Source organism: Rana temporaria, chromosome 5 (genome assembly GCF_905171775.1).
Source record: "Rana temporaria chromosome 5, aRanTem1.1, whole genome shotgun sequence".
Classification (NCBI taxonomy): domain Eukaryota; kingdom Metazoa; phylum Chordata; class Amphibia; order Anura; family Ranidae; genus Rana; species Rana temporaria.
In genome coordinates, this window is record NC_053493.1 from 101,645,337 (window position 1) to 101,671,082 (window position 25,746).

Consider the following 25,746-nt stretch of genomic DNA (forward strand, 5'->3'; position numbering starts at 1 on the left):
GGGTAGGAGGTGGAGAGGGGGTAGGAGGTGGAGAGGGGGTAGGAGGTGGAGAGGGGGTAGGAGGTGGAGAGGGGGTAGGAGGTGGAGAGGGGGTAGGAGGTGGAGAGGGGGTAGGAGGTGGAGAGGGAGAGGGAGGTGGAGAGGGAAAGGAAGGAAGAAAAGAGAGGAGGGTAGGAAGGAAGGGAGAAAAGAGAGGAGGGTAGGAGGTGGAGGAAGGAAGGGAGAAAAGAGAGGAGGGTAGGAGGTGGAGGAAGGAAGGGAGAAAAGAGAGGAGGGTAGGAGGTGGAGGAAGGAAGGGAGAAAAGAGAGGAGGGTAGGAGGTGGAGGAGGGAAGGGAGAAAAGAGAGAGGGTAGGAGGGAGGGAGAGAGGGTAGGAGGGTGGGAGAAAAGAAGAAAGGAAGAGGGTAGGAAGACAAGGAAGAGGGTAGGAAGACAAGGAAGAGGGTAGGAAGACAAGGAAGAGGGTAGGAAGACAAGGAAGAGGGTAGGAAGAAAGGAAGGGGGTAGGAAGAAAGAAACAAAGAAAGAAAAGAGAGAGGGTAGGAGGTGGAGGAAAGAAGGGAGAAAAGAGAGAGGGTAGGAGGTGAAGGAAGGAAGGGAGAAAAGAGAGAGGGTAGGAGGTGAAGGAAGGAAGGGAGAAAAGAGAGAGGGTAGGAGGTGAAGGAAGGGAGGGAGAAAAGAGAGAGGGTAGGGGGTGGAGGAAAGAGGGAGGGAGGTGGGAAGGGAGAAAAGGGAGAGGGTAGGAGGTGGAGGAAGGAAGGAAGGGAGAAAAGAGAGAGGGTAGGAGGTGGAGGAAGGAAGGGAGAAAAGAGAGAGGGTAGAAGGTGGAGGAAGGAAGGGAGAAAAGAGAGAGGGTAGGAGGTGGAGGAAAGAAGGGAGAAAAGAGAGAGGGTAGGAGGTGGAGGAAAGAAGGGAGAAAAGAGAGAGGGTAGGAGGTGGAGGAAAGAAGGGAGAAAAGAGAGGGTAGGAGGTGGAGGAAAGAATGTAGAAAAGAGAGAGGGTAGGGGGTGGAGAAAAGAGGGAGGTGGGAAGGGAGAAAAGGGAGAGGGTAGGAGGGAGGAAGGAAGGGAGAAAAGAGAGAGGGTAGGAGGGAGGAAGGAAGGGAGAAAAGAGAGAGGGTAGGAGGTGGAGGAAAGAATGTAGAAAAGAGAGAGGGTAGGGGGTGGAGAAAAGAGGGAGGTGGGAAGGGAGAAAAGGGAGAGGGTAGGAGGGAGGAAGGAAGGGAGAAAAGAGAGAGGGTAGGAGGGAGGAAGGAAGGGAGAAAAGAGAGATGGTAGGAGGTGGAGGAAAGAATGTAGAAAAGAGAGAGGGTAGGGGGTGGAGAACAGAGGGAGGTGGGAAGGGAGAAAAGAGGGAGGTGGGAAGGGAGAAAAGAGGGAGGTGGGAAGGGAGAAAAGAGGGAGGGTAGGAGGTGGAGGAAAGAATGTAGAAAAGAGAGAGGGTAGGGGGTGGAGAACAGAGGGAGGTGGGAAGGGAGAAAAGAGGGAGGTGGGAAGGGAGAAAAGAGGGAGGGTAGGAGGTGGAGGAAAGAAGGGAGAAAAGAGAGAGGGTAGGAGGTGGAGGAAAGAAGGGAGAAAAGAGAGAGGGTAGGAGGTGGAGGAAAGAAGGGAGAAAAGAGAGAGGGTAGGAGGTGGAGGAAAGAAGGGAGAAAAGAGAGAGGGTAGGAGGTGGAGGAAAGAAGGGAGAAAAGAGAGAGGGTAGGAGGTGGAGGAAAGAAGGGAGAAAAGAGAGAGGGTAGGAGGTGGAGGAAAGAAGGGAGAAAAGAGAGAGGGTAGGAGGTGGAGGAAAGAAGGGAGAAAAGAGAGAGGGTAGGAGGTGGAGGAAAGAAGGGAGAAAAGAGAGAGGGTAGGAGGTGGAGGAAAGAAGGGAGAAAAGAGAGAGGGTAGGAGGTGGAGGAAAGAAGGGAGAAAAGAGAGAGGGTAGGAGGTGGAGGAAAGAAGGGAGAAAAGAGAGAGGGTAGGAGGTGGAGGAAAGAAGGGAGAAAAGAGAGAGGGTAGGAGGTGGAGGAAAGAAGGGAGAAAAGAGAGGGTAGGAGGTGGAGGAAAGAATGGAGAAAAGAGAGGGTAGGAGGTGGAGGAAAGAATGGAGAAAAGAGAGAGGGAGAAAAGAGAGAGGGTAGGGATGAAGGAGGGAGAAAAGAGAGAGGGTAGGGATGAAGGAGGGAGAAAAGAGAGAGGGTAGGGATGAAGGAGGGAGAAAAGAGAAGGTGGAGGAGGGAGGGAGAAAAGAGATCGGGTAGGGGTAGGGGAGGGAGGGGAAGAAAAGAGATAATGTAGAGGTGGAAGGGGGAAGAAATTCGGTGGATGGTGGGGGTGTATATAGGGGGTGATGTGTCAGGAGTGTGGGAAAGAGGGAGATGAAGTGGGAAGAGGAAGACACTCCCCATAGGAGCAGCATGAATGATTATGCCCAGAGCTGAGTGGGGCTGGAGATGGGGGGTAAATTCACAGGGAAGGGATATTTGCGGACGGTTTTAATGAAGCCTTTGGTCAGTCTGTATGGGAATCAAATGAGACCCATCAAAGATTAAAAGATAAAGTTTGTTAAAGAGCGCCCCACTCAGCTCTAATCATTCATGCTGCTCCTAAGGCGTCTTCCTCTCCCCCCTTTCACCTGCCTCTTTCCCACACACCTCACCCCCTATACACACCCCCACCATCCACATCAGATGATGATAAAAAAAAAAAAAAAAAAAGGCTAAAAGATGTACAGTCCTCTTGTAGGTAAATTGGTGACTTCAAACCAGAGCAAACCAAGGAAAAGTGAGATCCAAGGAAAAGGAAATCCGAGAAAGAAAAAGAGAGAGGGTATACACAGAGAGAGAGAGGGAGACAGAGAGAGAGAGAGGGTATACGCAGAGAGAGAGAGAGAGAGAGGGTATACGCAGAGAGAGAGAGGGTATACGCAGAGAGAGAGAGGGTATACGCAGAGAGAGAGAGGGTATACGCAGAGAGAGAGAGAGGGTATACGCAGAGAGAGAGAGAGGGTATACGCAGAGAGAGAGAGGGTATACGCAGAGAGAGAGAGGGTATACGCAGAGAGAGGGTATACGCAGAGAGAGGGTATACGCAGAGAGAGAGAGAGGGTATACGCAGAGAGAGAGAGAGGGTATACGCAGAGAGAGAGAGAGGGTATACGCAGAGAGAGAGAGAGAGAGGGTATACGCAGAGAGAGAGAGAGGGTATACGCAGAGAGAGAGAGGGTATACGCAGAGAGAGAGAGGGTATACGCAGAGAGAGAGAGAGGGTATACGCAGAGAGAGAGAGAGAGAGGGTATACGCAGAGAGAGAGAGAGAGAGGGTATACGCAGAGAGAGAGAGAGAGGGTATACGTAGAGAGAGAGAGAGGGTATACGCAGAGAGAGAGAGAGGGTATACGCAGAGAGAGAGAGAGAGAGAGAGGGTATACGCAGAGAGAGAGGGTATACGCAGAGAGAGAGAGAGAGGGTATACGCAGAGAGAGAGGGTATACGCAGAGAGAGAGAGGGTATACGCAGAGAGAGAGAATACGCAGAGAGAGAGAGAATACGCAGAGAGAGAGGGTATACGCAGAGAGAGGGTATACGCAGAGAGAGAGAGAGAGGGTATACGCAGAGAGAGAGAGAGGGTATACGCAGAGAGAGAGAGAGGGTATACGCAGAGAGAGAGAGGGTATACGCAGAGAGAGAGAGAGAGAGAGAGGGTATACGCAGAGAGAGAGAGGGTATACGCAGAGAGAGAGAGAGGGTATACGCAGAGAGAGAGAGAGAGGGTATACGCAGAGAGAGAGAGAGGGTATACGCAGAGAGAGAGAGGGTATACGCAGAGAGAGAGAGAGGGTATACGCAGAGAGAGAGAGGGTATACGCAGAGAGAGAGAGAGGGTATACGCAGAGAGAGAGAGAGAGAGAGAGAGGGTATACGCAGAGAGAGAGAGGGTATACGCAGAGAGAGAGAGAGAGGGTATACGCAGAGAGAGAGAGGGTATACGCAGAGAGAGAGAGGGTATACGCAGAGAGAGAGAGGGTATACGCAGAGAGAGAGAGAGAATACGCAGAGAGAGAGAGAGAATACGCAGAGAGAGAGAGAGAATACGCAGAGAGAGGGTATACGCAGAGAGAGAGAGGGTATACGCAGAGAGAGAGAGAGGGTATACGCAGAGAGAGAGAGAGGGTATACGCAGAGAGAGAGAGGGTATACGCAGAGAGAGAGAGAGAGAGGGTATACGCAGAGAGAGAGAGGGTATACGCAGAGAGAGAGAGAGAGAGGGTATACGCAGAGAGAGAGAGAGGGTATACGCAGAGAGAGAGGGTATACGCAGAGAGAGAGAGAGGGTATACGCAGAGAGAGAGAGAGAGGGTATACGCAGAGAGAGAGAGAGGGTATACGCAGAGAGAGAGAGAGAGAGAGAGAGAGAGAGAGAGAGAGAGAGAGAGGGTATACGCAGAGAGAGAGAGAGAGAGAGAGAGGGTATACGCAGAGAGAGAGAGAGGGTATACGCAGAGAGAGAGAGAGAGGGTATACGCAGAGAGAGAGAGAGGGTATACGCAGAGAGAGAGAGAGGGTATACGCAGAGAGAGAGAGGGTATACAGAGAGAGAGGGTATACGGAGAGAGAGAGGGTATACGGAGAGAGAGAGGGTATACGGAGAGAGAGCGAGGTATACAGAGAGAGAGAGGGGAGAGAGAGGGTACACACTCACACACACAGAGAGAGAGAGGTATACAGGGAGAGAGAGGGGTATACAGACAGAGAGGGGTATACACAGAGAGAGAGAGATATACACACACACAGGGGGGGGGGTATAGAGAGAGAGGGGGGTATACACAGAGAGAGGTATACAGGGAGAGAAAGGGGTATACACAGAGAGAGAGCGATATACACACAGTGAGAGAGGTACTGTATACAGAGAGGGGGGGGAGTATACAGGGAGTATACATCACAGTCACAGAGAGGGAGGGAGAGACCTTCAAGGTGAAAACGTGTGCTCTGCTCGTATCCTCCTATTCACTTCATGCTCCCGCCCTCTATTTCCTGCTTCCGGGTCACATGTTTCCTGTGACGTCACTGGGTGAATCTAGTCACCCGGCATGTTTGTGGAATGGTGTGATCACAGAGGTGGTGGGAGGTCAGTGCTCCGTGTCTGTCCGGTCTGTAGTTATAGATGCTGCATGATTTCTGCACGTGTGGGACTACAAATGCCAGCATTCCATGGTCATGGTGGCACTTCTAGCCCCATAGCTTAATCTTACTTGGAATCAAACTCCATTGTCCCTCTTTCCTCCCTTGTGTTCCTGTATTTTTGGGGGATTGATGTAGAGTTCTTCTTAAAAGGGAGCTTCAGACAGATTAAAAAAAATACTGCTATATAGCTGCTGACTTTTAATAAAAGGACACTTACCTGCCCAGGGACCCAGTGCTGTACTCTCCGGGGACTGTCCCCTCGCCAGTCTTTTGTCCCCGGTGCCGCCATGTTGACTGTGGGTAGATGGCTGTTTCTCCCTGCACCGTCACATTTGGTTCCCCACTTCAGATGCGTAAGCCGCTCTGCACCCTGTGAAACATCCCGCAGCCTCCCGTGATGTGTCTCAGGAGGTTCGGGCATTGGAAGGGGCAACTTCAGCCTGGATCGCCTTGACCAGGCATCACTGAATGGTGGACAGCAGTTGCCTTTCTTCCCCCCAAATCCCGCCGCTGTCATTATCACAGCAGAGCGGGAGGTGGGAAAGAGCGAGAAGCACAGTAAAACTGCATGGTGGTGGTGGTGGTCGGTGGTCGGTGGTGGTGGAGGGTTGACAAAGTTAACTTTGCATTTCAACTAGCAGATAATCGGTTGCTAGGACACAGAGCGGTCCTAGCAACCAATCACCAGCTCCTTAAAATGCAAAGTTAAAGCGGATGTGCCACTAAAAAAGTATATTAAAAGCCAGCAGCTACAAATACTGCAGCTGCTGACTTTTAATATTAGGACACTTACCTGTCCTGGAGTCCAGCGCCGATCGCAGCAGATGACGAGTCGATCGCTCGTCACCCTGCTGCTCCCCCCTCCATCCACGGTGAGGGAACCAGGAAGTGAAGCGCTCCGGCTTCACTGCCCGGTTCCCTACGGCGCATGCGCGAGTCGCGCTGCGCCCGCCGATTGGCTCCCGCTGTGTGCTGGGAGCCGAGTGTTCCCAGCATACAACGGGGGACGGACGGGAAGCAAGGGAAAAACCCGTCTTTTGCCCGCATCGTAGGGCCGGAAGTGGGTGCAGATACCTGTCTGTAGACAGGTATCTGCACCCCCCTCCCCCCTGAAAGGTGTCAAATGTGACACCGGAGGGGGGGAGGGTGCCGATCAGCGGGACTCCACTTTAGAGTGGAGATCCGCTTTAACTTTGTCAGCTCCCGACCCAATGCAGTTTTTCTGTGCCTCTCGCTCTTGATCTTTCCTGCCTCCCACGCTGTGTACCTGTGAAGTAGCAGTAAGGGGGGCAGAGGACCTCACACTGAAGGATGGGGGTGCTGGGCATGCTTGATGTCAATGTACAGAGGAGAGGTCTACTGTGGGAAGGGAAGTTGAGGGGGGGGGTGATGTAGAGGGGCAGAGGACACCAGTGTGTGTGTGTGGGGGGGGGGGGGGGGGATGCAAAGGGGCAGCGAGCCCTACTGTGGATGTGAAAGGTTGTCAGGGATCCCTACTGTGGGGGTGATGTAGGGGGCAGAGAGCACTGCTGTAGGGGGCAGTGCTGTTGAGGGAGTAATGTGAAGGGGGGCAGGATTGTAAGATTGCAATTGTGTTACGAGAGAAGAGGGGGGGGGCTGCTATGTGTGTGCAAACATGCAATTTGGATCACTGTGGATTTTTTTTTTTTTTTACTGATTGAAATTTATTTCAATACTCCTGGTCTAGGAAGTCCCAGCGGAAGTGGGTACTTGTCAAAACCAGATACTCGCCCCCCCCCCCCCCTAATGATTAACAATAGGAAGGGAGGAGGGGGATGATAAGCAGGATTCCCCATTTTAGGTGAAGTTCCGCTTTAAGAGGGACTTTATTCCCACTTAATTTTGGCACCACCATCTTTAAAAATCCGGCATGTGCTCAGATGTGTGCCACATGTCTCTGCCCAGCATTCAGGAAATGGTGGAGACCTGCAGCACATATGCGCACACACATGTCAGGGGTTTCCCTCACAAGCAGATACCCAGAGATTTGGGACCTCATACCTGCAATATCTTTGTGCATACGCAGGAAACCCCCCGTATGTTTGTGGATGTGCCATAGGTTTCCGGTGGCTCTGAAACCCTGCAGCACATCTGTACACATATGGAATTTGGCTGCTTGTATAGGTAGCATTCAGTCCCTTGGACAGCTCAGAGTTCAAATTTATGGCCCTAGTAATGATCTAATGGTGTCTGCGGTAGAGGTCGACTGATATATGCATTCTGAGGTTTGTAGGCAAGGCAGGGGGCGCAGCACGTCAGGGGACGTTTTTTTTAGAGTGGAGGATGTCGGCAGCGGCGGCCGCCGATTGGCTTTTACCGGCCCGATCTGAATTCTGAGGATTGTAGGCAGAGGCGGGGCAGCAAGTCAGGGCCAGGGACGAATGGAGCTTTCTTGTGCTAAGCTAGGAGATGGAACGGAGCCTGGAGCGCTCCGCTGGTGGGCATTGATGAGGTGGCAGTGAATGGCATTGAGCTGTACTGGTGGGCACTGATGAAGTGATGCACTGGTGGGCACTGATGAAGTGATGCACTGGTGGGCACTGGTGATATGCACTGGTGGGCAATGATGGGATGCACTGGTGCATTGGTGGGCATTGATGAGGTGGCACTGATGGGCTGCACCGGTGGGCACTAGGGCTGCACGATTCTGGTCAAAATGAGAATCACGATTCTTTTGCTTAGACAAAAGATCACGATTCTCAAAAATGTAATGCCACAACCCCCCCCCCCCAAAAAAAAATAATAAATAAACCTGTGATTTATCTGAAAATATGAATATATAAAAAAAGAGACCAGTGATATGTCTATAATGTTAAAGATCATATAACTCCTATGAAAAAAGCAGAATAAAACTTTGATTCTGATTTTTTCATAGGAGTTATATGGTCTTTAACTAGTAGCCGACCGCGCACCGTCATTATACGGCGGCAGGTCGGCTCTCCTGGGCGAGAGCCCGTAGCTATACGTCCTATCGTATAGCCGCCACTAGGGGGCGCGTGCGCGCCGCCGGAGGCGCGCGCGCGCGCTCCCTGCTCGCCCCCGACTCCCGTGCGTGTGCCCGGCGGGCGCGATCGCCGCCGGGCACACGCGATCGCTCGGTACAGAGCGGGGAACGGGAGCTGTGTGTGTAAACACACAGCTCTCGTTCCTGTCAGCAGGGGAAATGCTGATTTTCTGTTCATACACTGTATGAACAGAAAATCAGTGTTTCCCCTAGTGAGGCCACCCCCCCCCCCCACAGTAAGAACACACCCAGGCATACTTAACCCCTTCCCCGCCCCCTAGTGTTAACCCCTTCACTGCCAGTGGCATTTTTATAGTAATCTAATGCATTTTTATAGCACTGATCGCTATAAAAATGCCAATGGTCCCAAAAATGTGTCAAAAATGTCCGAAGTGTCCGCCATAATGTCGCAATCCCGAAAAAAAAATCGCTGATCGCCGCCATTACTAGTAAAAAAAATATTAATAAAAATGCCATAAAAATACCCCCTATTTTGTAAACGCTATAACTTTTGCGCAAACCAATCAATAAACGCTTATTGCGATTTTTTTTACGAAAAATATGTAGAAGAATACGTATCGGCCTAAACTGAGGAAAAAAAATGTTTTTTTATATTTTTTTGGGGGATATTTATTACAGCAAAAAGTAAAAAATATTCATTTTTTTCAAAATTGTCGCTCTATTTTTGTTTATAGCGCAAAAAATAAAAAACGCAGAGGTGATCAAATACCACCAAAAGAAAGCTCTATTTGTGGGAAAAAAAGGACGCCAATTTTGTTTGGGAGCCACGTCGCACGACCGCGCAATTGTCTGTTAAAGCGACGCAGTCCCGAATCGCAAAAAGTACTCTGGTCTTTAGGCAGCAATATGTTCCGGGGGGTAAGTGGTTAACATTATAGACATATCACTGGTCTCTTTTTTTTATAGATCAGAAGCAGTACTGCCAGCAACCATTGGGTGGCGCATGGATACACACAGTTGTACAGAACTGTGAGAAGGTTTAATACATCAGAAACAGTACCGCCGGCAACCACTGGGTGGCGCATGGATACAAACTACTGTTGTGAGAGAAGCTCAGGCATCTATCCAGCGGCGCAGGCTGCGGATGTCGGCGGCATTTGCGTTCCACGCTGGTTACGTGGAACCAGCGGTGAACACAGAAGAATCGCGGGTCATCCCACAGGGAGATCATGGGCGCGGAGAATCGAAATCGCGATTCTCTCCGCGATTAATCGTGCAGCTCTAGTGGGCACTGATGAGGTGGCACTGGTGGGCACTGATAGACACCATTGAGGTGGCACTGATGGACACGGATAGGCTGCACTGGTGGGCACTAATGAGGTGGCACTGACAGGTTGAACTGGTGGGCACTGATATGGATCTGATGGACACAGATAGGCTCCACTGGTGAGTACTGATGAGGTTGTGCTGGTGGGCACTAATGGATACTGATAGGCTGCACTGATGGGCTGCACCAGTGGGCACTGATGTGGCACTGACAGGCTGCACCCCACCTCTCCAGCCTAAACAATTATCTCCTCCCCACCCTAGTTTTTTTGAGATGAAGGGAAAAAAAAAACCAGCCTACAATATCGGCCGCAAAAATTGGCAACACATATCGGCCACCCCGATTTCCAAATGTCGGCATCGGCCAGAGAAAAACCCATATCGGTCGACCTCTAGTCTGCGGTTTATACCAGTAAATGATTCTTACTCTTCGACTTTTTCTATACAAAATCATTAGGGTGACAGGAAGAGAAGTGGCTGGTGACTTGATTTGTATCTGATTTTTAGTGTCAAGCTGACTCTTGTATGTCGGTACATTCTGGTTGAACCGTCAAAATAACATTTCATTATATTGATTATATGCTATTGGGAGATGCTTCTTGTTCTGTAACATTTCCATTTGCTGAAATTTCAGGTAGTCTTATGAAAGAACATCTTGCCAACTTTATATGTGATGAACATGATTACCTTGTGACCTTTCAAAGCTGCCAAGCCGGGATTCCAGGTTAGTTGTAGGTGACTGCACATAAAGTGTTGTCATAAGTCATGAAATTCTTTTTGTTGTTGTTGGGATCCTGACTTTCAGCAATGATAATGATAGGAAGGGACCCATAACCCTGTTGTATTAAAGTTCCTGTGTACATTATATCAAGGGGGATTATGGGTAATAATTCTAGTGCTCAAAGATCTCAGAAATGTATACATACAAATCTTACTGATCACCTGCAGAGCTGAGTCAATTTTTACTAGGGCTGTGAAAATTCGAGATTTTCCTAGCTTGTGACGGAAAATATTGATTATATGAAGACAGGAGGCGAGTATCTTATGCATTATCTTTCTTTAATAATGCCCATAGCAGAAATACAGTAAACATTTATTGTAACTTAAAAGAAAAAATTCAAAGAACTACCCTTCCCAGCAGTCCCTGGGCCAGCCTAGCCCCTCCCAGACCGTAATCTATATAAGGGACTGTCTGAGGTAACCTATTCCTCTTTCTTCATGCGAATTAGTGTAAACAGGAACCGAAAGTCCAATTAGACATCTCCGCGGCTGCCGGGAACCTTCCGACCGGAACACAACATCTGAATCTGGAGGAAACGAAAGGACAAGGCCAACACGGACCAACTTCATCCGGACCAACTTCATCCCAACGGGGACTATAGGAAAACCAAAACCATTCGGAGCCGACCGGTCAGTCGTCTTCAGGAACATGGACCAACGGATTCAGTCAACGGCATCCCGACTGTAACATCTCTGATGTTTCCCTGTACAGAACGAGCGCAGCTCAGCCTTGTCCAAGCAGCTGCGCTCCGTTCTGCAAGACGTCCGCGTCATTTCCGGTGCGCGGACGTTTGCGCTCCAGCGTGGAACGCGGAAGTGCGACTCTGCGTCCTTCCCCGATTTCCCCGCGAATTCGGGGCTATTTAAACTCCTCAGAGATGGCGGCAGGGTGTTCGGTTATTCTGTCGGATCCCTGCCGCCACTCGAGAAGCACTTGCTCCCAGCACCAAGCCCTGGAACCACTGCAGTACTCCTCACCAGCCTTCCTCCACACCTCGGATCTCTATCCCCCTGATTCACAGGCTGCATGCCTGTACCCAACTACACCCAGCCTCAGCTTGACCAGAGATCCACAGCTTCCAGGATTCTTGGACCCCTTCGCCTATGAACTACAACCTTCCACTTGTGTACTACAACTACCAGCAGAACCGCAAGTATCTTGAATTAAGATTAATTCCCTGCATTGTGATCAGATATCTAATACATACAAGCTGTTGGGATTGTTACTAAGGAATGCTGATCCTTCTTGGTTCTATTCTACTCACAAACTAAGGGATTGTTTCTATAGATAAAAGTACTCTTAATATTGTGAAGTAACAATATGACTGCCAGAGTTTAAATACTTGCTGCATAGAGACTTATCATAATTACGGTGTAGTAAAGTTAATACAGTCTGACTACCTTTGTATTTGAAGGACTTTAATATAATCCCCATACTTCAACTTATAGAAGAATAAGCTCATATACTTTAATTAACTCACATGAGGTTGTGATGATGTAACCCCTAACTTTCTGATACATAAGAGAGTGCACTGGTGGTTAAACCTGAGAAACCTCTTTCTGCTGAGATCAAATCGTACCTGCTATTAATAAAGTGTCAGGAGTGTCACACCGACTCCGGATCTGGAACGTAGTAGGAGCCTCCATCTGCGGTGAACTAAACCCATGGATCGAAACGGAACAGCAATCCCGACGGGGTTAGTAAAAACGAACTGCCGGGGCGTACCAGCCTCCGACTTGCAGGGTGTGTGGTTCAACAGTCTAGAACGAGAGAGAGACAACCTCGTGACAGGGTTGGGTCGGGAGGGAAGATACTCGCCTCCTGTCTTCATATAATCAATATTTTCCGTCACAAGCTAGGAAAATCTCGAATTATACCTCAGACAGGAGGCTCATATCTTATGCAAGTTCAAAGCTATAACAATGCATATATAGATGATAACAAATGAAACAACTACAAAATTGATATAGATATGTGTTCCTCCGATCCAAGCAGAATTGGCGGAAAGCAATCGTGGTTACCAGTCCGCCGCTAGCCGTAAATCCTATAGGGAGCCGCCCGGGGTGATGACCTAGGAGCCACCGCTCCTCTGGAGGGGTGGGCGCCCAACGGGGTTACGTAAGACCCTGCCATTTCCATGATTGATCGTACCCCTCTGGCTAGCGTAGCTGAGGAAACCGGAAACTGAGGTTTAGCGTAGGAATGAGGAGTAGGAAGAGATGCGAAGATCGCAGTGGGACCGTGAAGGACTAAGAAATCCGTAGACAACGGAGTACGATGTGCGGGGAAGAACGGGTAGAAAAAAACTATGAAGTGCCGCCGCTGTCCTACGCACGACGGAAAAACCCCGACTCTCCGAGGCGGGATCCGACGCCTGGAATGGCCAACGTCGTGACACCCGATATGCGTCTGACGGAATCAGACACGAGGGGGCAGTAGCTCAAACGACAATAACCTCCGACAGAGTGAGATTGTCCCCCCAGTCCTGGCGCGTGGTCAGGACCACTGATCACCTCCCAAGAGCGTTGATACCCTGGGTGTGATGGGCGTTGAAACTTAACGCTTACTAAGTCGGTACACCATGGGTGTTATCCCACCGGTAGTAAGTCTACAAGGGAGCGGTAGTCCGAGTTCGCAGCGCGGAAGGTGCAGGGGAGCTATAGGACCGCCCGGACTCAAACGAGTCCACCAGGTAGTTGGTCATCTCAGACGAACGCCTTCATGAGGTTAACTTGTCGTTGATCACCAACTAACCCAGAGTCCTCCGGATGATCGAAATGTATATCTAGTCCCAAGGCCTAGATCAAGGCAAGTGGAACCCCCGTTATAAAAGAAAAGGTCGCTGTCCGTGACCGACACCCCGAAAACCCAACCATGCGAAGAGAAGTAGGACGTGCGTCGTGAATAGAGGGTGCAGATCCCCGTACAGACTGGGGAGAGAAAGGATCCCATAAGGGAGCAAGGGCCAGGAACACTGACCGGTGCAGTCGTCAGTCGATGGAATTGGGCGGGTAACGAGAATTCCAATCTAACACCATAGCGGAAGTGCCTGGGGTACATTTCGCAGCTGGAACGATGTCGCGTTCCAGGCAGAAATGTCAGAGATCTTGCTAGATCCGTTAGGATTTTGGGTCAAGGACCCCCCAAGCGAAGGTCGTACTGGACCGCGGATACGGTGTCCATACACAAGAACACACCGTAGGTGGACGTGTGTGGCATAAGAGTCCTGATGGCAAGGCGGTCGTCAGGATTTCCACGTGTGAATGTGCAGCAGAGACTCCGCTGTGGGCCACGCCCCTCCTGTGGACGAGGGACCGCATCGAGTACCCCAACCAAGGTGGTTGGCAACCTATTCCAAGATGTATCCGTCGTGGAGTTGCAGGTGGACCTGCCGTGCCGTCTGTCGACCTGACGTAGCCACCACCGTAGTTCAATTATGGCTTCCGTGTCCAGAGTGACGACGTCTGCACAGTGAAGCCCCTGGCAAAGACGTAGGGACTGAGACTGAAGGTCTCGATAGTGAAAAGAAGCTGGACAAATGGCCTGGATTAACGCCAGAAACAGGCCGACCAGGCGAGCCAGTCCGCGTAAGGATACCTGTCGTTAGCCCAGCATGATACTGACCTCGTGCAGATGGCTGCCAAGTGGTCATGGGTAGCCGAAGGAGCACTAGGTTGGTGTCCACCAAGAACCCTAAAACTCTACCTCCTGAGATGGGGAGAGGATAGATTCCCTGTGATCTATGGGGGACTGTCCTGGAGGCGTGTTCGTTCGCCAGGCGAGGGGTACGAGCCATTAAGAGTAGGTCGTCCAAGTAGATAATCAACCTCACCCTTTGTGTCGCAGAATGTCGTCACTGTATACGGTAATTACGAGAGATTTCTCAAGTTACTACCGGGCGATAACCGCCCTCCTTTCCTGACCAGGAAGACGTTGTTGGGGAAACCCGGGGAGAGCGGGTCCGTCTCCACTATCGTTTGGGTGAACCAGAGGCCCTGCAATTCGTTGTCTATTAGGGCGGTGTTCAGGTCTGAAGACCGAGGAAAGAGGGACTAGGTCCATCTCCGGTCCTATAATCCTGATAGATCGGCACTGTACCGTGTTAGACTTTGATGACGTTAGGGCTCATCCGGGATGGAATAGAGCCCTACCGTCTTGGAATATCTTAATCAGCGTGATCCCGACTAGCCTGCCCTCGGTGGTCGGACCGGGGTCTGATTTGGCTAGGTGAGACAGCTGGGGAACAAGCCACGTTAAGATTCGAGCGGCGGTGTCCAGTCGGACCCGTAGTGTCCACGCATCCCAGGAAACGACCGCCCGTTGGGCCCAGCCCCGATTTGGGACAGGTCAGTCGGCTGTTTAGTGGCGTGGCCTGCTCACTAAGGTGTGGGATGATGGTGATAGGTCCCAAAGATCCAAGGCCCTGGTCTGTATGATCCGAAGGACCTCTCTATTCCCAGCTTGGGGGATTTCCCGTGTATGGTGGGATACCCCCAGGGTATGGGGTTCACCTCGGGAGTGTGCACAGCCATAAATGGTAAAGGAAGGGAGTTACGCCCTGAAAATGATTCGGTGAGTTTTTCGATCGATCTCCGGGTCCATTATGTGATATATTGGATCACCTCGGGCGGAGGTGCCCAGTCATCGGAGTGTGGATGGCATATCGCCCCCGGATCTATAATGGCTCTCTACGAGAATTCATAGAGTGTCACCCTGGGAACAGGGTTGGCGTCGTCATAGAGCGCCATGTGCCCACTGCCCTAACACTCATCATCATTCTCATCATCTACAACCTCAGACTCAAGGTGTTAGCCGCCTCAGACTCTGCGGACAACTCTGGAAGAGTCCACGAATGGGTCTGGCTTAGTCCGTCTAACGGATCGCTGCCTCTGCATGTGCATCTCCCCGGGGGTCGGTCGGAGTCTGGGAGGGCAGTGGGTCGGCAGTCCGGGTAGGGTACTGCCTGGGACATATTATTTACTTCCCCTGTCGGGGAGTCAAGGGCCACAGAAACGTGGCAGCGTTTTGGAACGCCCAGCCCTTCTCAGGGGCGGTAGACCGTTGCCGGATGGTCCGGGCATATGGTGTGCAGGCGGGGGTAACCGACGCCCTGGTCGTAAAGATTGGTCTACCGATCAGTTTTGACAACTGTGTAACACTGTTGAGATTTGGCCTCCTAGGACTGTGTCCACCCTATCGGGGGGGACCGGCATGAACAATGCCATGATATTCATTAAATTGTAGAATCTTTGTACAATTCAATACAATTTTTTATACATATTTGTATAATTTATTTATATAATGAATATATAATTTGTATAATCCATCTATAATTTATTATATGTAAAATTGAATAATGGATTTAGTTATATATTATAAGTAATAATATATATTAATAATAAAATCATTAATAATAAATGTATTTATTCATTCAATCCTTAGATAGTTATTTAATTCATTATTTATTAGGAGTATGTTGTAGGGAATAAATTCCCCGGAGATAAACATGCTATAATTTCTTTATTTAATTTATTGATTTATTGATCTATCTACATATTGATTATTTATTTATTAGGATAAATAAGGTATATGTTCTAGGGAATAAATTCCCCAGAAATATAATTTGAGTATATATTGAATTATTTATTGTAGATTCGTTATTTAAATTATTTAATTTAATTTATTTATTTATTTATTTATTAGATATTGATTCATTGGAATGAAATATATATATTTATATATATATATATCTGAAAAGATGTACTGCCATCTAGTGGTTGAAAGCATGGTGAAACAGCAGCAGGTTCCTGGCTACGACATCGCTGGGAAGGACATCCTGCGGTGTGAGGGGAGCCTGACGAGATTCTAACTCCAGAGGCGAAGTCTCGCGAGACTACAGCCTCTGGAGTTCTTATTGGCCCGAGGTTGTGAGAGACGGAACGGTCGATGAGAACCGTTCTCCCCCGTCTCGCTCTCGATACCGAGAGAGGCACCGAAAGAGAGGAGAGGAGGAGAGGAGCGGCCGCGGCGGAGACCCCGCCCCCCACCTGAGCGCGCGGGGAGGGAGGGGGGGGGGACACAGTTGCCCAGGCATGGCGCCCGCCGAGGGAGCGAATGAAAAACAGCGCGGATCCCGCACGGACGCCGCAGTGCTCCGGCGTCAAAGAAAGGGAAAAAACTCGAGCAAAGAATCAAAGAATTGGAAACAAACAAACGTGGCCTCTCAAACATATCTGCCTGACACCGCTCCGGTGTCAGGCAGACAGAAATAAAGCGCAGAAACGGGGGATAGCAGGGAGAACCCCCAGTATTCCACATCTTCCAAAAACTACAGAACAATCAATTCCGACAAAATACCTGACACCGGGGCATTCGGTATCAGGGAGGAATTCCAGGGAAACTCCCCATGTTCCACAATACCTCAAACATATCAGTCAAGACTGAACAAAATCACCCGGTATCAGAGACCATATATACAATCAAACAATAAAGGTACATGAAACACCTATCTTGTAAATAATAAAGATACAAGAAGTACCTATCCTGTAAATAATAAAGGTACATGAAATACTTATCTTGTGTGCTCTGCCATGAGCAAAAAGAAAGAGGAATAGGTTACCTCAGACAGTCCCTTATATAGATTACGGTCTGGGAGGGGCTAGGCTGGCCCAGGGACTGCTGGGAAGGGTAGTTCTTTGAATTTTTTCTTTTAAGTTACAATAAATGTTTACTGTATTTCTGCTATGGGCATTATTAAAGAAAGATAATGCATAAGATATGAGCCTCCTGTCTGAGGTATAATTAACGATTAATTCCTTGATTAATAGTACATTTTTTTGATCGATCAAAATTCTTTTGATCGGTACTCACTAGGGTTGTCCCGATACCACTTTTTTAGGACCGAGTACAAGTACCGATACTTTTTTTCAAGTACTCGCCGATACCGAATACCGATACTTTTTTTTAAATGTGTCCCCAAATGCAGCCATGTCCCCCACAGATGCAGCCATGTCCCCCCACATATGCAGCCATGTCCCCCACATATGCAGCCATGTCCCCCCACATATGCAGCCATGTCCCCCCACATATGCAGCCATGTCCCCCCACATATGCAGCCATGTCCCCCCACATATGCAGCCATGTCCCCCAACATATGCAGCCATGTCCCCCCATACCTAGATGCCGCGGCCAAGTTAATCAACGTGCAGGGAACATTACAGCTTTTATTTGAATAGCTGTCTGTTCCCCGCCGCGCCGCGTATAGACACTCCCCCTTGCTCGGGATTGGATTGGTGATCTGCCCTTTGATAGACAGATCACCCGTCCAATCACAAGCAAGGGGGAGTGTCTATACGCGGCGGGGAACAGACAACTATTCAAATGAAAGCTGTAATGTTCCCCGCACGCTGATTAAATAGGCGACGGGGGCGTTGCGGTATGCGGCGGCATTACGGTGGCGGGGGGGTAGTATCGGATCTGGCATCGGGGGCATTTGCGGGAGTACAAGTACTCCCGCAAATGCTCAGTATCTGTCCCGATTCTGGTATCGGGACAACCCTAGTACTCACTACTCTGCCGGCTTCCGGGTCTTCAGGGAGTTCCGTCGGAGATCCGGTGACGTCACGGACACACCGGCGGGGCTTGCCGTGTCTATCTGAAGGGCTCCTTTGCTGTGTCTTCATATCTGCATGCCGGCGGGACCTTACTATCTGCCACACGCAAGGGCTGTTACACTTCCCTCTATCTCTTCTCTCTATCAACCTGGGATTCTACAACCATCCACTGGGAGTTGTCATAGTTCCCTTCACAGGACATCTACATGCCGACAGACTGATGTTAACCCCTCCTCATCTGGGTTCAGCAGTGGTATCGTTGTACACATTTTTATACCAGTATCATACTTAGCTACATGTTTTTATGACTGCTTTTGCTACCGTTTGGTATTACTCGCACCATTTTTACAGTTTATGTAGCTACATCGATTTTATATCCAGTGCAATATTTATTTTGTTACCTACTTGAAGACTATAAAAGTTTTAATGCTATTCCCATTGAGCGCTGCCTTTTGTGTGTGTTTTGTATCCTGCTATCCATTTTCCCAGTGGTTGGTAGCTGCACTGGGAATCAGCCTGCAAGGAGATCAGCTAAAAGCAGTTGCATCTGTATGTGCGTTATAATTAATCGAAATTAGTCGATTAATCAATTAAAAAAGAAAATCGATTAATCAAACACGAACATTTTAATGAGTAACAGCCCTAATTTTTACACAAACATAGAAAACCTGTGGATTATCAGCAGAAAGTAGGGACATTGCTATGGTCTCAAGAGACCCAGGACACAAATATTCAGGCAAGTGCTTTATTCACAAAGCACTTGCCTGTAAAGTTGCGGCGGCGTAGCGTAAATCACCCGGCGGAATTCAAATTCGGCAGGTAGGGGGCGTGTTTCATTTAAATGAAGCGCGTCCCCGCGTCGAACGAACTGCGCATGCGCCGTCCCTAAAATATCCCAGTGTGCATTGCTCCAAATGACGTCGCAAGGACGTCATTGGTTTCGTCGTGAACGTAAATGACGTCCAGCCCCATTCACGGACGACTTACGCAAACGACGTAAATTTTTTAATTTTCGACGCGGTAACGACAGCCATACTTAACATTGGCTGCGCCTCATAGACCCAGGGGCAACTTTACGCCGGGAAAAGCCTAACGTAAACGTTGTAACTTTACTGCGTCGGCCGCGCGTACGTTCGAGAATTCGCTTATCTAGCTAATTTGCTAGACGGGGAAATCGTCGGAAGCGCCACCTAGCGGGCAAAAAAAAAATTGCAGTTAAGATCCGACGGCGTAAGAGACTTACGCCTGTCGGATCTAATAAATATCTATGCGTAACTGATTCTAAGAATCAGTCGCATAGATACAACGGCGCTACGCAGAGATACGACAGCGTATCTGGAGATGCGCCGTCATATCTCTTTTGAGAATCTGAGCCTTAGTAGCAGCAGCAGCAGCATCATGTATTTTTTTTTCCACTTGTCGTCATGATGGGGTTAATTTTTTTTAGACCTTTATAATACAAAAACAACAGATAATCACGACTATAAGGTGTTAATTTATACGTATATTTAATGTGATTTTTTTAGAACAACAAACATATACTTACCTGCTCCATTCAATGGTTTTGCACAGAGCAGCCCTGATTCTCCTCCCCCAGGCACTTCTGGCTCCTTCTGTCTTCAGAGTGCCCCTATAGCAAGCCCAAAGCATAGTAGAGTGCCGCTATAGCAAGCCCAAAGCATAGTAGAGTGCCGCTATAGCAAGAGAAAACAACTTCTTCCTTTTAGAATCACTCACTTCCTTCTGAACCAGACTACATGTCCATGAGCCATGGCTCTTTCTACAGTCACATGTTCTCAGGCATTGCTGACATGATTGAACGGTGTACTGAGCTATATGTGTGCTGCACTGTGTATACTGACATGATTGAATGGTGTACTGAGCTGTATGTGTGCTGCACTGTGTATACTGACATGAGTGAACGGTGTACTGAGCTATATGTGTGCTGCACTGTGTATACTGACATGATTGAATGGTGTACTGAGCTGTATGTGTGCTGCACTGTGTATACTGACATTAGTGAGCGGTGTACTGAGCTGTATGTGTGCTGCACTGTGTATACTGATATTAGTGAGCGGTGTACTGAGCTGTATGTGTGCTGCACTGTGTATACTGATATAAGTGAGCGGTGTACTGAGCTGCATGTGTGCTGCACTGTGTATACTGATATTAGTGAGCGGTGTACTGAGCTGTATGTGTGCTGCACTGTATTATAAACAAATAATGCATTCTGTATGCAGGCCAACTAATCAATTATAATTTACTATGTTGATGAGTTATTTCAGCCCTACATATAAAATGGAAAGATTAAATGTAGGTATGCCTGGAGGGAGCCCACCTCTCCTTAAAGTGGAAGTTCCAGTTTTTTTTTTTTAAATAACCCCTGGGATGTTCACACCTAATGCTATTTACAATGGAATGTGTATAAAATGTCGGTATTCTAAATCCTGTTCTTTAACCACTTACCCCCCGGACCATATTGCTGCCCAAAGACCAGAGCACTTTTTGCGATTCGGGACTGCGTTGCTTTAACTGACAATTGCGCGGTCGTGCGACGTGGCTCCCAAACAAAATTGGCGTTCTTTTTTTCCCACAAATAGAGCTTTCTTTTGGTGGTATTTGATCACCTCTGCGGTTTTTATTTTTTGCGCTATAAACAAAAATAGAGCGACAATTTTGAAAAAAAATTATATTTTTAACTTTTTGCTGTAATAAATATCCCCCAAAAATATATAAAAAAACATTTTTTTCCTCAGTTTAGGACGATACGTATTCTTCTACATATTTTTCGTAAAAAAAAACCGCAATAAGCGTTTATTGATTGGTTTGCGCAAAAGTTATAGCGTTTACAAAATAGGGGGTATTTTCATGGCATTTTTATTAATATTTTTTTTACTAGTAATGGCGGCGATCAGCGATTTTTTTTTTCGGTACTGCGACATTATGGCGGACACTTCAGACACTTTTGACACATTTTTGGGACCATTGGCATTTTTATAGCGATCAGTGCTATAAAAATGCATTGGATTACTATAAAAATGCCACTGGCAGTGAAGGGGTTAACACTAGGGGGCGGGGAAGGGGTTAAGTATGTCCCTGGGTGTGTTCTTACTGTGGGGGGGGGGGGGGGGGCCTCACTAGGGGAAACACTGATCCTCGGTTAATACATTGTATGGACAGAGGATCAGCATTTCCCCCGCTGACAGGACCGGGAGCTGTGTGCTTACACACACAGCTCCCGGTCCCCGCTCTGTAACGAGCAATCGCGGGTGCCCGGCGGCGATCGTGCCCGCCGGGGAGTCATGGACAAGCAGGGGGGCGCGCGCGCATGCGCCCCTAGTGGCCGCAAAGAGAGCCGACATAGTATGACGGGCTCTCGCCCAGGAGAGCCGCCCTGCCTCCATAGAATGACGGCGGCTGATCGGCAAGTAGTTAAAAAAAAAACTTACTTTGTAGCCTCCAGGGAGTGCAACCCCATCTTTAGTGTGGGCATCTGAAGCCCACTTGTTCTCTTTCCAGGATATGGCGCTGCTGGCTACCCAGCATGCACCTCTTGTTCTTGTGCGTAGTGATGCGTACTTGTGATTCTATACGTGGCGGATGCCCATTGGCTCCTTGGATTGTTGACCCTAATCTCCCAGGAGCCGATGTGCTGACAGAAAAAGATGTACCTTCCCCATCGAGGTGCACAGGAAGAGAACAAAAATGCCATTGATAAAAAGGTAAATTGAACAACAACAAAAAAGTTCCAATGCGTTTTTAACCTTCAACAAAGAACTGGATGGGGCAAAGTTTTAAATGTGGGTGGATCTCTGCTTTAGGCTCCTTTCACACTACTGCAACTTCAAAGTCGCATGATTTCACCCTGATATCGCGGCCGCGATTTTGCTGTGATTTCAGGGAATGCCTGTGTAACTGTCAGACGAAAGTACTACACTACTTTGAAGTCGGAACGAATGGTTGTCACCACCCCATCATGCTCCGGAAAGTGATGTAATAAGGGGCGGGGTCACCTTAAGATAATAACCCTGTGACCCCGCGCCGATATAAGTCGATGCACACGGCATTAACGTGGGAGAGAGTGTTGGGTCTACATTGGAAGAACAGAGGGAGAAGACTGGGCAAAAGAGCAAGAAGATAGCGGAGAAGACAGCGGACAGAAGGAGAAAAACCGGAGAGGCAGAAGATGTCAGCGGAGGACACAGAAGAGCCAGAGGGGGGAGAAGAAGTCAGAAGAGATGCCGGAGCTGGCAAATAAATTATTTTAACACCCTGTGTGCTGGGTTTTATTTTTGACACTTTTTTTTTTCAGGTTAATGGGTAGGGTTACGATATATCCCATACTCATTGACATAGGGTGGGGGGCCGGGATCTGGGGGCCCCCTTATTAAAAGGGGCTTCCAGATTCCGATAAGCCTCCCGCCCGCAGACCCCGACAACCAACGGCTAGGGTTGTCGGGAAGAGGCCCTTGTCCCTCATCAACATAGGGACAAGGTGCTTTGGGATGGGGGGGCGCAGGGCACCCACCCCCTCCATGTTGAGGGCATGCGGCCTGGTATGGTTCAGGAAGGGAGGGCCCTCACTCGTCCCCACCCCCTTTCCTAACCTGCCAGGCTGTGTGCTCTTTTATGGGTATGGTATGGATTTTGGGGGGGGGGACCCACACACCGTTTTTTTCGGCATGGGGGCTCCCCTTAAAATCCATACCAGACCGAAGGGCCTGGTATGTTTTTGGAGGGGGAACCCAATGCTGTTTTTAAAAAATAAAATTGGCGTGGAGTTCTCCCTAATGATTCATACCAAACAGACAGCGTCTGGTATTGTCAGGGATCAAAGTCGGATCCCTGGTGATTGAAGTCGAACCCCCCCCCCCCCCTCTGATGTCACATTTGACACCTTTCAGGTGGGAGGGGGGTGCAGCTACCTGTATAATTTAGGTATTTGCACCCAGTTCCGTGGCGAGACACCCACGGGAGTCACTCCACTCCCCCCCCCCCCCCGCTGCCTTCTGGGAAACACACTGGTCCCTGGAGACAGCGGGGATCACTGGGAAAGTGCCGCGCTACTCTTACATGCGCAGTAGGGAACCAGGCAGTGAAGCCGCAAGGCTTCACTTCCTGATTCCCTCACCGAGGATGGCGGCAGGGGCAGCAGAGAAATGAGCGTTTGCTCGTCTTCTGCTGCCGACATCGCGGGCGCACTGGACAGGTAAGTATCCATTCATTAAAAGTCAGCAGCTGCTGTATTTGTAGCTGCTGGCTTTTAATATTTTTTTTTTCACGGGACCTCCGCTTTAAACAGACTAGGATCTGAACATGCCAGAGCTCATCCCCATCTGTGACCCATTCATAGAGTATCTGAGGCATTGTACATTGATTTGCTGTAGGGTTATTTTAGGGGTGTTTTCCTGTTTTTTTTTAACACAGAAATGCACCAACATGTTTGAAAATGCTAACAACATCCACAGTAAGCTAGGTAGAAAGTTCAGCCTCTACTTTCACCAAATTATCACTTTCAGTTTTGTAAAGGACAAGCTACGCACCTGGCATGCCTTTAGACACGTATAACTCTGTGCAAATGTTTGCAAAATTTATTTTTAAATGCTCCTAGCACTGCAAACTTAGGGGTGGTACTGAATTCCGAAGAGATAATTCTGTCAGGCCTCGTACACACGACCGAACATGTCCACGGACATGTCTGACCGTGTGTACGGCCTAGCGGACAGGTTTCCAGCAGACAAAAGTTTCTTAGCATGGAATCATGTCCGTTCGACATGTCCGATGGTTAGTACGACTCATCGGACATGTCCGCTTGTTATGATGTATAACCAGCGGCCCGAAATCCCGCACATGCGTCAAATGGATTCGACGCATGCGTGGAAGCATTGAACTTCCGTGTCAGAGAACGTCGGTGTCTTCTACGTCACTGCGTTCTCTGTTTGCGGGAATTTTGGTCTGATGGTGTGTACACACATCAGACCAAAAGTTCCGAGCAGACATGTCCGATGATAACGGTCCACGGACCGTTTTCATCGGACATGTCTGGTCGTGTGTACAAGGCCTAAGTCATTTACAGGAGCAAGTAGGTAAGGATTCTGGGAAATCCTAAATACAAACTGAAGGTTGTTGCCATGGATGCAAAGAATTTAAATGTGATATTTCGTCAGGAAAGAAGTGTAAAGTTAGCTGTCTTGTTACTAGTTAAAGCTGTGTATTATTACTTGAACCTTGGAGTGATTTGTGAGTTTCTTCCAGATCTGTGCAGTAGTCAAACATTATTATTTTTATACACGATTTCTTTAGCACCAACAGCTTGCGCAGCACCTTACAAAATAAAGGCAGACAGTACAGCTACAATACAATTTGGTAGAAGAGGAATTAGGCCTGGTACACACGATAGGATTGATCCGCGGATACGGTCCGCCGGACCGTATCCGCGGATAAATCCTCTGAGGATTTTGATCCGATGGAGTGTACACACCATCGGATAAAAATCCGCGCCGAATTCCCATCACGGTGACGTGTCGCGCCGTCCCCGCGATGATGAAGCGGCGACGTGCGCGACGCTGTCATATAAGTATATCCACGCATGCGTCGAATCATTACGACGCATGCGAGGGATGGGTTCGGACGGATCGATCCAGTGAGTCTGTACAGACCACCGGATCGATCCGCTGGAGCCGATTCCAGCAGATAGATTTGTTAGCATGTCTACAAATTTTTATCTGCTGGAAATCGGAAATATCCGCGGATAAATATCCACTGGAACGTACACACCAGGGGATCTATCCGCTGAAACCGATCCGCTGAGATTTTTCAGCAGATGGATCCTCTCGTGTGTATGGGGCCTAAGAGGGCCCTGCTAGTTAGAGCTTACAGTCTAATAAAGCTTTTCTCTCTGCAGGAACATTCTGTAATAAAGACCGGTCACTGCTGCTCTCTCTCCTTGTGCAGGATGACTGGTCTTGTCTCCACCCCCTCATCTAGTTTTCAGCGGGCACTCTGTAGTGGGTGGGACCTGCTGAGTCGTCTTCCCCCCCCCCCCCCCCACCCATGCAGGCTAGGTATAGCACAATAGACTGTAACAATGTCAATGCTACATTTAGAAGGTAATATCTGGGTTGGTAAAGGCATTTGATGCACACAAAAGGGATTTATAAATGTGGACATATTTTAATTAAAACTATTTGTACCCAGAGTTCAGCTTTAAAGTGATTCTAAGGTCTCAAGGTTTTTGCATTCTATGCATGAAGGTAAAAAAAAACTTCTTTGTGCAGCAGTCCCCCTAATACTTACTTACATGAGTCCCATTGCAATCCAGCGATGTGCACACTAGCCCTCTCACTTCTCATTGGCTGAGACAGCAGTGGGAGCCATTGGCTCCCTCTGCTGTCAATCACAGTCAGTGAGCCAATGAGGAGAAAGATGGATGGGAGTCCCCATTGCAAGCTGCTTTCTGTCGGGGGGACTTGAAAGGAGGGAGGAGCCAGCATCGCCGGTGGGGGACCCGAGAAGAGGAGGATCTGGGCTGCTCTGTGCGAAACGCTGTTTAGAGAAGGTAAGTATAACATGTTTGTTATATTTAGAATAAATAAAAAAAACTTTAATATCACTTTAAAGTATATTTTGAGCTTTTATCATGAAATAGTAAGGTCATGCCATAGGGTTTGCAAAACGGCTTGGCATTTTTTATTTCATTGTAAACATATCCCACTAGATTTACTAAACATGTTCAGGTTTAGCAATCTATTGATCAAGCTTCAATCGTAATAAAATATGAATTGGCCAAATGCTGCTTTTGTTTTGATTGGTTCCTCCTCCGGCAGCAAATTCTGAATATCTGTAGGAATCTTGTAGAAGGGAAGCAGGCAGTGCTATT

At 48.7% G+C, this 25,746-nt stretch overlaps 1 protein-coding gene across 1 annotated transcript in view; it reads left to right on the forward strand.

Moving 5' to 3' along the window:
* Positions 1-5,003: 5,003 nt before the first annotated feature.
* The window catches only part of OXNAD1 (oxidoreductase NAD binding domain containing 1), a 119,159-nt gene continuing 98,416 nt past the window's right edge, over positions 5,004-25,746 (forward strand). Inside the window, exons 1-2 of the mRNA XM_040352953.1 lie at positions 5,004-5,105; positions 10,108-10,197. The gene's annotated coding sequence lies outside the window, so the exon portion shown is untranslated. The remainder of the gene's footprint in view (positions 5,106-10,107; positions 10,198-25,746) is intronic.